Here is a 12269-nt window from a genome sequence, read left to right on the forward strand (position 1 = left end):
ACTGTGTAAAATAATGAAATGATAACTCGTGCTAACTTCTTCTGGTGGGCTCTCTTATGCTTAATATCATCTTCCAACTCGTAAAAAAACAACATCGGGTTTATCATCAGCTATAATTTTCCAAAATCATGGTAAATAAGTACATTTTGATTGCAAACACACAGTGCCACTACCAAAACCAACATTAATTTTACTCCAATATCTCTTCAACAAAGAGACAAATTTGACCGACCGTTACGTGTATTGCATAAAACAAAATCGTGTAATCTTTATGAATGAAAGAATGGTCAAAAAGCAACTACACATTTGTTCATGATGTAAGCATAAAATAGTTAAAACACAAAAAGATGGTTCGCTTTTACCTTAAATTGCAAAAAGGAATTCGCCCCAATCCAAAATTATCCATAAAGTTAACAAGTCAAAAGCTGATGATAAAAGGCAGCACAGAGCATATACACGTGAACTCGTGCAGACACCGCAAAATCATTGACCAATAAGAAAGATGTAATCCAATCATGCACTGGTCATACGTGTAATTTCTCTAAAAGTGAAAACATGTTATCTAATTTCAATAATTTATCGTTTAATTAAGTATGATAAATCTGACCCACTGACCAGTACAGACACATCATAAATTTACAGTATAAATATCTTCTCTTTATTTAAGTCTGAGCAATAAACAATTATACAGAATTAATTTTTTTTGCTGTCTTAAATGATTGTATTCAGCTTTTCAATTAGCAAATAAAATTGGTTATCTCCATGCTTAAAGTCATGACGTGATCGTTCAAATGAGGTTGGTTTAAAGTGGAAAACTTTTGAACTTTTAAAAATCAGGAAAAATAATAAGGAAGAATTGGACACCCTGTTTCAAACCCCGGTTGACAATAAACACAATCTGTTTCGAGCACCTGTACCCGTGACTTAGAAGCCATTCACAACTTTACATCGACTGAGTGTGTTGTTTTTAATATCAACGTCGGATGTAATAGATATACGAAATAAAACATAATACTTCAAATAGACCTATTGTAAGTTTAAGATATATAAGTTAATTTTGTATTTTCAAAGTAGTGCTGAAGACAAATAATGGGGAAACTAAGGTAAAAAAAATACACAACTTCAGCACCTATATTCTATAACTCAAGACCATCGTGTATTATTTGTGAAGTAGACACTAAATATTCATGTATTAGGTCTTGGTATTTTCCGATGAACTTTTTGAGAAAAAGGACGAGACGTTCTTTGAAAAAACCCTGGCTCATTAAATTTTTGATAAGTCACCGATTCCGTTTTACAAAGACTGAGTAGCAGCTGCATGCTCTTGAATATCGTTGAGAAATGTATACTCAAAACGCTGGTGAATCCTGAATATTGCTGTTAAGGTGAAGAAAATTATAATTTCAAAATTGAAATCGTCTCATTTGTCATAGATTCTGGTACTGAGATGACTGCTGTTATGAAGTTCGAGGTAAATGTCTAGAAATAATGCGGAGTAAGCTGTATTTGTGGTTTCTTTAATCTATAGGTCAGATGGATATACTAATAAGATCCAATCAGAAAAAGTTTGGACTGTTAATGGAAAGTAGATCATCAATATACCTGTATGTGAAACTAAATAATCTAGCTTCTTTGATCTTCATATTTTTTACAAGTGTCTGAAGGAACTCCGACTCATATGAAAAAAATATCCAGAAGAGATGCATAGTTGGATAACAAGGGGAAGGAGACACTGCAAAAAATACACTCTATAAATTTCTTCGGATCCGAAGCACTTTTCTAGCTTCACCATAATCAGGACTAGGATTGCAAGCCAGGTATGCATAAATATGTATAAACATTGCTAGGAGTTTTATAATTCGAAAATAAGCCAAATTCTTTCCAACGTTGTTCGTGGCAGTTCGCACCTTAGTAGCTATAAAATATCTTAATCTATCAAGGGGTAATTTTAAAAAAGTATGTTATAAATCAAGTCATTACGGCAGTACCGACTTTTGAACTGCTGCTACAGTGAAAGACTATCTATAAAGTCGAGTAATTTCTAAAGTTCTGGTCATGTAATCTGCTGAGTTTTGTTTTTTCCTCAATATTAGAGTTAGGTAGACATGTGGCATAAAGATAACTATTCTTTCTCAGATCTGGTAATGACTCCATAGTGTGAAGCAAAATTTACTTAGTGATCCTGTTGTCTAAAGCATCAGAAGTCACTGCTTTCCAGTCACATGACTTTTTTTCGTTAAAACCAAATGCCATATCGGTTGCAGGTGTTAGTTACCATCAGTAATGTTTAAATGAAGTAATATACATAGATAACTAATATATTTTTATAGAGTAGATCTACATGTAAATCCTTAGATATAAGCTATATTTACGTGTACCTAATTAGACTACAATTTTTACAACACTTGACAGTTGACATTTTCATGTCGCCTTAAGCCTATTACTGTCTTTCATGAAAAGGCATCCAGGTGACATAATTTCAACGTGTATGTTGTTATAGAAGAAAAGGTCCCAGGACGTGGATGTTCCTGTAAATTAATAGCTAGACAATCAAGTGTTGTAGTTTTGCTGCATATTGCTATAGCAGCAAAAGACAACTAATTGTTCGTAAGGCCTTCCTTTTGGATTAAAGATGTCACCAAGACAAGTTTTAATTCTGTTTATGATTGGAATTTCCTGCAATATTGTACAGCAGCGTGTTTTAAGTCGTAAGTTTTTAAATATTGCATACAATTTACAAATGTTCTCGTTCGTATTGAACATGTAAGGTAAAATTCATCAATGGGACGGATACAGCGGTTATAGGTTCATTTAACTACATGAAGTTACCAAAAGCTGTGGGCAAGTTGCAGTTGGTGAAACCTAGTTGATATACTTTTATTGAATAACATTAGTACTTATATTTGCAGAATTCAATTAAGTATACGGAACAGTAAAGGCAGTGGCTATAGCATCAATAAACTCGTCATAGATACCAGGATTGAACTTTTGTATTTGCGCCAAAGGAAACAACCCATGTGATTGGCATATTTGAATTATTTACATCTATTTCTATGACCTTAAGGAATTTAAGAATGTGCATAATTAAGGATTCTGTTTTCATATCATATACGTGTTTCACTCAAATTATAGTATGGAGCCAAGCGGTATTTGTGGTAGGTGCAAATACATATGGATCTTTGATATGCATAAGCATAAATTCCACCAAAAAAAATTCCTAAGAAAGATAAAAGATTGATCTTTGTAAAGCAATATGTTGCATGTCTGCCAACTGCAACAGTCTTTTAGGATCCCGGAAAAAAAAACTTAAAGTTGGCAATAATCTTAACGACAAGAGATAATCGGGTACAATATTGTACGATCAGGCGTGTTTGAATTGATTGTCTTGTCCTGAAAACGTGCTAAGCAAATATATTTAATACATCGTCTCGCTTCCACTATTTCCATATAGTCAAGCTACATGTTAATATAATAACATTAAATATTCAAAGTACAAAAACATGAAATATATAGGACATATGCAATACCTGTCTAATGAGTCATATTAGCAGAGTAGATGTTTTTGAATAAAAAAAAAGTTTCGTGCTATTCGAATGTTTAACCTTGAGGTGTATTTCTGACTTATGATTTACACAATTTCGTTCAATCATTTTTCAATTACAATTAAGGTATATTAATATATATATCATATTCATGAAATATACTAAAAAAGAAAAGTCGGACACACTTTTCACTCAAACATCCTTACATTTTTAACTCAATGACGACAAACTTTACTTGTGAATATTTTGTATATATAACTTCAATAAAATTCCATTTTAAGTGTGTGTTATCTAGGGTAATTAGTAGGGATGTCAACAGATTTGAAATTTAATATTCGAGTACTCATTCATGATACTCACGAGTACTCGAGTACTCGGATAAATCTTTAACGTCTGGTGAAAAGTATTGATTTTTGTTGGGATGCGGTATATTTGTTATTACCTTTCATAAACCAAAAAATAATATGATGACAACGCTTGACAACTTAACGAAAGACATATTATCATATACTTTGAGTAAATAACTTATAATGTTTACAGTATGATAATAGCATTAAATTAACGTGAATTTCATATTTTCCGAAATGGTGTTTAGCAGGCTGATATGAAAAATTTATCACATGCCTCCAGCTATTATCACATGCCTTTGCGTAACGTTATCGCATGGCATTCCGGCGTTACTCGGCAAATTTCGGAGAACACACCTAAGGTAGCAATATACAGTTAGGAAAAAATATCAAAATTTACTCTCATAAATTTTACCATCCCCTTTTCATTGCTTTCTTGCAAATTAAGCTTACTGTTTGTGTCATATATGTGTATATGTATGTAATCAGTATCTTCCAGTAGTTAAAATTGCTAAATATTATTTCTTTTTGGTGTATCTATGGCAACATTTATGTACTTATTTGCTATAAAATATTGCAAAAAGGGGGGTAAAGATGTCACATATTTCCCAAAAACAGTCAAACAGAAAATAGCCCATAAAACATGTAAAAATTTGTCTTGATGTTATTATAAACCAACTTTGAAGGCTAAATTAGTACTCAGCTGTTTAAAAATGAATTTTATTGCCCAATAACATCCACACTCCTAACTGTGTATTGCTACCTCAATGGTACATGTACGTTTTCAGTGAAAAACATAACAAAGTAGGGCACAAAACAATTATTAGGAAACAGGAAAATATATAATATAAAACACAGAAAAAAAACAAATGATACAATAATGCATTTTTCAAAGTTTACAGCATAATTGAGAAATTTACTTTACAAATGTTGACCTTTCCAAACAGTGTTCATTATGACTTGTTTTGTTGATTTTTTTTTATCGTCCATATAAAAATATATTAAGCTGATGTTTTTCTCCTCTGTTGAGGCATTTGATAGAAAGATTTCATATCGGATGTATTACATTTGGCGTCTGAGATCCGTAACTTTTTCACTTTTTAAACTCCCACTTGAGAACCCCATAAAAGGATCAATATATTAAACTGTTAATTTTCTCCATTGTTGAAGCATATGATAAAAAGATCATAACATGTCATTTTTCATATCAGATGTATGATCAGCCCTTGGTCAATATCAGCCCTCGAGCCTTCGGCTCTTGGGCTGATATTGAACCTTGAGCTGATCATACATCTGATATGAAAAATGCCATGTAATAATCTGATATTATTGCAGACTCAAACTGTATGACTACAAAATATAACGTAATCCTTGGTTATGTGTTTCGCTCCACTTTTTTTGTGTCATTTGATCAATGAATAACTGACCACCGTTTCTAAAAATAACCTATCAGATAGCAATAAAAATAAAATAATAATCTATTTTATCATTGTGTCACATACTGATTGACATGCATATTATACAATAACATTAAAACATACATAGAACAATCAATACCCAACCATATCAATTTGGCTTATGAGACACATTGCACAAAATATATACATGGTCTTAAAAATCAAACGATACTCTGAAATTCTATTTTTGAAACTAATAACTTTGATTTAAAAGTATTTTCAACATGAATAAAAAAAAAAAAAAAATATTAATAAAAATATTACGTAAAAAAAATACTTTACATCTATTTTAAACTTCAGACATAGGTGAAAATATTTACGTTAAGATATCACTTAAAACTAATATACATAATGTAAATAAGCAGAACTAATTTATTCACGGTTAAAAATTTATGTAAACAATTTACGTCGCATGAAAAACTTATAAATACTTTTACATAAAAATGGGTGAATCTCGGAGCAGTGCATGATTTTCAAAGTATCGAAACTATGTTGTGAACATTGTGAGTAAAGGTCAAATTTAAGTCATTATATAGAGAACAGTTCGATAAAACATGTTTCTCAGTTTCAACACTATTGTCCGAACAATAAACACACAGTCGATCGTCAACAGGTATTGGCGGCCTAGTGTTTCTTCCAGTATCGATGGCTAACGGGAACGAGCCTCCACGAAACAGTGCCATTACACGTTGATACGACCGTACAATAATTTTTTGAAACATATGTTTCCACGGAACAATTACTTTTGTATTGCCTGTATGTTCTAAGTTTATTTCGATTATCTTTTCCGCGATCGTTTAAGAGATCGCTCTGCCATTCTGTGTTATTAAGAATGTTAACTTGTTCAACGACTTTTTTCATGGCTGCTTTTTTACTTATTGTCACATCACTAACAATGTCCCTAATTTCCAACATGTTGACCGTCTTGTTCGACTCCGTATTCCAGCCTTTTCTTCGACATGATATCCAACTCCAGATATTACTATGAAGCAACTATTCTTTGTGTGTTAATGTACATACTCAGAAATATGCCAATAGAATCATCAATATGTAAATAAAGTCCGACTTGATAGACAATCTGTATCATCTGTTCCCGTGGAGTGAGTAATTTTGATATTACGACTTGTACCATAAATTTTCAACAAATTATTGGACTTAAAATTATATCTACAAAACGATATTTAATTCTCAATTAGATAATAATAAAGTTTCAAATAAACATTTATTACATCAAATGTACATCTCATGCCAATCACGCTTACAAAGAACTCTTGATTAACATTCAAATCTAAGTTAAGTGTACAGCTTGTGATGAGTTATAATTGAACCATGAAAGTGTTGATCCATGTACTAGCACCGTTACAAATGTCTCTAATCAGTTGCTGAATTTAAATGTAAGACGTTAGATTTAAGGTGAACTGTATTTACGTTGTTAATGAATATTAATTAGTATTACGAAGGGAATATTTCAAAGGGAACTTAAGAAAGGTGAAATGTCTCAAGATTTTTAAAAGGCAAACTAGTTTTCAAGTACTAATATTTTACTCGAGAACTCGGCCTTTCGAGCGAGTATTCGAGTATCAATGGTATCAATAAGCTACAATGAACAAAGTGTCAGTATGAAGCACCTGTACCCGATCTGGGTAATTATAAAAATAATAATGAAAAAAAAAAAAATCAAATACATTATACAATGCATGTGGCTGGAACATGCTCTCTTGCTTCAAACCACATGTCAACTGAAACCCGGATGAAGTAACAAGGCGGGCAAATCTCATATAAGGCGTTAGTAGTTGAGTACAACGAGAGTTGCCTCCCATTGTACGCAAGTTGCAAAAGCCATAAAAGTACATTGAATGAATTTATAGCTAATAAATAAATTTGTCTATTCAAATACAAAAAAGTTAAATCACAAAAATACTGAACTCCGAGCAAAATTCAAACGGAAAGTCCCTAATTGAATGGCAAAATCAAAAGCACAAACACATCAAACGAATGGACAACAACTGTCATATTCCTGACTTGGTACAAGCATTTTCTTATGCAGAAAATGGTGGATTGAACCTGGTTTTATAGCGCTAAACCTCCCACTTGTATGACAGTCGCATCAAATTCCATTATATTGACAACGATGCGTGAATAAAACAACTACTATGTAAGGATCGTAATAATGCCATCTGAATGAATTTTTCGGATTTCAAGGACTAAATTGACAGCGCATCATCCCTAATAATGGGACGTTTTTAACAAAATAGAATCCTGACTTTATATGTATATTGAAATGCGTATTCAACTAATTTCTTAAAAAATATTTCATTTTTTGGCAGTAGTACGGATCAGCAATGTCAAATGGATTCTTGATTTCGATAATCGCACACAATTCTCGACATTTTGTAAGTATTTGATAATGTCAATTTGATTAGTTTTGTTTTTAACAGTTGCCACATTTTTGCCTAACCCCTACGACCAGTTGTGCAGTTACTACAAGCTGAGATGTGACTGCGCAAGGATTCGACAATTTTGTGTTGATCCATCTTGCTGCAACCCATCACCATTTGCTGTCATCCAAATGACTGGCCAGATGATAGAGGAGGATGACGACTGAATTATTCTTCAGGTAAAAAACGTTTTCTTTCTTATAACATGCACCGTTTAAATGCGTTGTATCATTTTAATAACGTGTTTAGGTTCAACCTAGCAGGCAAGCATATCAAACATAATGGTTTCTGTCTGCCATATTTGTATCTTAAGCAGGTATCAGCCCGTTGGTTTTCTTTTTTTGACCTGTTTCATGTTTTGTTATGCAGCGTCCTTTTATATCTTACAATACGGATTGGGGTTTGCTTATTGTTGAATGTCGTACAAGAGAGGCGATAGATACCAAAAGGATATTCAAACTCAAAAGTATAAAACAATCTAACAATACCATGGCCGAAAACGAAAAACGACGAAAAAACAAACAACAGGACACAAAACACAACATAGAAGACTACAAACCAAACAACACGAACCCAACCAAAAAACTTGGATGATTTTAGAAGTTCCGCAAAGGTTAACAAATCATGCTCCAAATGGGGCACACGTTATGGTGCTCATGTAAAAAAAACCCGGTGATAAGTCGAATTCGGTAGGTCACATTCTAGGAAAAAGGACGGGATTGCGGTTACGGATATTGGAACAAATCCGTCGTCACATGTAAAACAGATTTCCCAAACGGTTAACGAACTCGTGATGGTGTCCGTAAAATTTTCGAAGGGATGATTTCAATTTCATCACTTGGAACTCCTATAAAAATAAGGAGATGTGGTATGATTGTCAAGTAGATAACTATCCACTAAAGTTCAAATGAAGTTGATATACGCTATTGTAGGTAACCGTACGACCTTCAACAACAAGAAAAACCCATACCATATAGTCGGCAATGAAAGGCCCCAACATGACAAATATTAAACAATTCAATTGAGAAAAACTAGCGGCCTAATTTAAAACAAAACAATTTACGAAAAACAAATATGACAGACACGAACCAACGACAACTACTGAACTACAGGCTCCTGACTTGGGACAGGCACATTAAGAATATGGCGGGGTTCAAAATGTTTACAATTGAAAAGCTGAAATCATATCTTTTGTTGTAATGTTTCTTTTTCTCAGCCAATCGCATGTTGACCTTTACATGTCTGCATCTATGTCTTTTGGTCTCTGTTTAAAAGTTGTTTTTATGGCAATCATTATCGATCTATATAATATTATACATGTATATCATACATAAATGTTCTCCTAATTTCATCGATATTGATAGAAATCGACATTGGAAATACCTTTTTGTACATCTGAATCAATTAATTTCACCTGAGATAATTTTGCGATAAGGATTTAAACATCTTAATAGAATATTAAAACTATGCAAAGATTTCTGTCTCTGAAATCAAAAACAATAAAGAGCCTTGCCATATCCTTTTTTTTCCTTTCTGATTACAAACGGGATATCACATCCTTATTTTTACGGTAATACATTGTTTATATTGCCCATTAATTTAGAAACAATCCATGTAAACTAATTGAACCTTTGAATAAACATATTCATAAACGTCGTAAAATTAACGTTGTAGTATTGTGATATTTGAATATATAATCTTTATTGGTACTAACACTGATTTTAACTTAAATAAAATTATTACATAACTTAATATACAACTACAAACACTTGTGGTCCAACATACCTATATTTTGTATTGTCATTATTTATGACGTCTTTATATACAATCCGTTTGATGTATACAGTTTAGCATATAAGTCTAGGAAACCATGATATATTTATTTATTGAGATTGGCTTTGAACAAGCTTTCATTAACTGCGAGTAAACTTAAATCGATACTTTTTTGTGGTATATGTCGATCTGATTATTCAAGCTCTATCCAACGGATTTCAAAGTTTGTTGTTATATTATGCTGTTATACCAAGTGCACTGTCGGATTTTATGGAGAGTGTTTTGCACCAACAAATATGTTCAAAACCCCAGTGACCTGGGTGACACTCAATCAATCAATCAATCAATCAATCAATCAATCAATCAATCAATCAATCAACCAATCAAAAACAGGTATATTTGTTATAATTGTTTTTTTCATTTTATTTTCTCTATTAACAGTTTATAATTTTTTCCAGAAAACTTGATTTATGTAGAGGACATACATACTTCAACTACCTGCTTTTTGTAGTGGACATATATGCTACAACCGACTGCTACATATAGTGGACATTTATTCTACAATCACCTGCTTTAAATAGTGGATCTGCATACCACAACCGCCTGTTTATTCAGGGAACATATAAAATACACTCACTATATATAAATTAATGAACCAGCAATTGCTATAGTCATGATGAAATGTAATAACTGTATAAAAGATAATAGCGCAGTTTTTCTTTTTTTTTAAATAATACCCTTTTAATTGATTTATTACCTGGATTTCAATGTTATGACAAGTTTTTCACAATATCCGCCTTATCAAGTGTACTGCAACTGATGAATGATGCATACTCCTTATTAGGAATTTTCCTGAAAAGCGGTAGAAGGGCATGTCATTCCGAATTCACGGGAAAATGAACGCTGAATCCCGAACTCCTGAAAATATAAATTATTCTCTCCCGGATCCCGAAATATTATTCTTAATACCCGAGTCCCGATAATTGTAAATTCCGCATTTTCGCATGAAAAGGCCTAATCCCGACGTCCTAAAAAAATCCTTCCACCCCTCTTTCATCTCATGACAAGAAACGTTCATAATCAGTTAAATCCACTTCAGCTGTATAGATGAGATATTCTCATTTAAAGTTCGGAAGCATTTTTTTATGAGATCCAAGCCATTCAACATCATTCAAAGGATAACAGAACTACGTTTAATCTGCTTGATATCATGACTTTGATCTACATAAACTAACAAACAGAATCGACCGAGAACTGAAGATGATGACAAACAATCGATTTGACTTGAAGGATGTTTGACTTTTTGTTAGATATTCGGAATCCTCTAGTTTCGTGCCAATAAGAATTTTGCCTGCTAATCTCTACTTTTCTGTTTATAAATTTAATACATATAGTTTAAAAAAACGTTTTTGAAAATATTAATAAATCCTTGTCACTTTTCATAGTTTTGAAAGAATAAAAAAGTACTAATGTTAAATTTTAGAACAATGTAGAAAGAATCATTTCCCGCCAAATTTTCAATTAATTATATTTCAAAAACAAGGACTTAACACTGCTTATGTAGCAGTACTTAAAAGAAGATATAATTCAAAACAAGGCTAAAATAAGTATATTCACTGCTAGCAGAAATATTCATATCTCGACACTTAAAGTCATGACGTTATCGTTCCAATGAGGGTGGTCTGAAGTGAAAAAAATTTAGACTGTTAAAAGCATGAAATTAATTAAGTCAGTTATACATGTAACTAATTAGCCTACAATTTCTACAACTTGACATTTAACATGTTTATGAGTTTATTACTGTCTCATGAAAAGGCACCAAGATACCAAATTTACAAAATGTATGTTTTAGACGAAAAGGTCGCAGGACGTGGATGTTCATGCAAAGCAATAGCTAGACAATCAAGTATTGTAGTTTTGCTGCATATTGCTTTAGCAGCAAAAGACAACTAACTGTTTGTAAGGCCTTCTCTTTGGATTAACGATGTCACCAAGACAAGTTTTAATTTTGTTTATCCTCGGAATTTATTGCAATATTTCACAGGAGTATGCTTTAAAGCGCAAACAAGTTAAATGTAAGTATGTAAATATTGCATACATTTTGCCAGTACTTTCGTTCGTAGTGCATTTTTAAAGATACGTTGCAGTTTGTGAAACTAATTGACATATGTTATTGAATAACATTAGTATCTGCATAATTCAACAAGATGTATTGAACAGTCTGAGCAGTAGCTACAGCATCAAGAGAAACATCCCATATAATTCTATTCAGTTCACTTACATGCACAATTCATGGTTTCCTTTTCGCAAGAATGCAGAAAAAAGATATCCTAATTAACGCAACGTCATAACAGTATCACAAATTTAATAGAGTTTATACATATACAAGCTGATTTCCAATTGAAATTAAACATACGAAATTGAACTCGTTTTAGAGAAGCCAAGTTGATATATTTGAATTGTTTACATGAGTTTTTATGGCCTTTAGAAATTTAAAATAAGTGTATAATTTAGGATCAATTTTGCACAATTCATGGTTTCCTTTTCGCAAGAATGCAGAAAAAAGATATCATTATTAACGCAACGTCATAACACTATCGCAAATTTAATAGAGTTGATACATATACAGGCTGATTTCCAATTGAAATTAAACATACGAAATTGAACTCGTTTTAGAGAAGCCAAGTTGATATATTTGAATTGTTTACATGA

At 32.2% G+C, this 12269-nt stretch overlaps 1 long non-coding RNA gene across 1 annotated transcript; it reads left to right on the forward strand.

Annotated features, from left to right (window-relative positions):
• Positions 1 to 2500: 2500 nt before the first annotated feature.
• Positions 2501 to 10055, forward strand: LOC127719932 (uncharacterized). The gene is made up of 3 exons (XR_007990544.1): positions 2501 to 2708; positions 7785 to 7963; positions 10016 to 10055. It is a non-coding gene; the product is annotated as an uncharacterized LOC127719932 (long non-coding RNA).
• Positions 10056 to 12269: the final 2214 nt, after the last annotated feature.

Source organism: Mytilus californianus, unplaced genomic scaffold, assembly GCF_021869535.1.
Source record: "Mytilus californianus isolate M0D057914Y unplaced genomic scaffold, xbMytCali1.0.p SCAF_11, whole genome shotgun sequence".
NCBI lineage: Eukaryota > Metazoa > Mollusca > Bivalvia > Mytilida > Mytilidae > Mytilus > Mytilus californianus.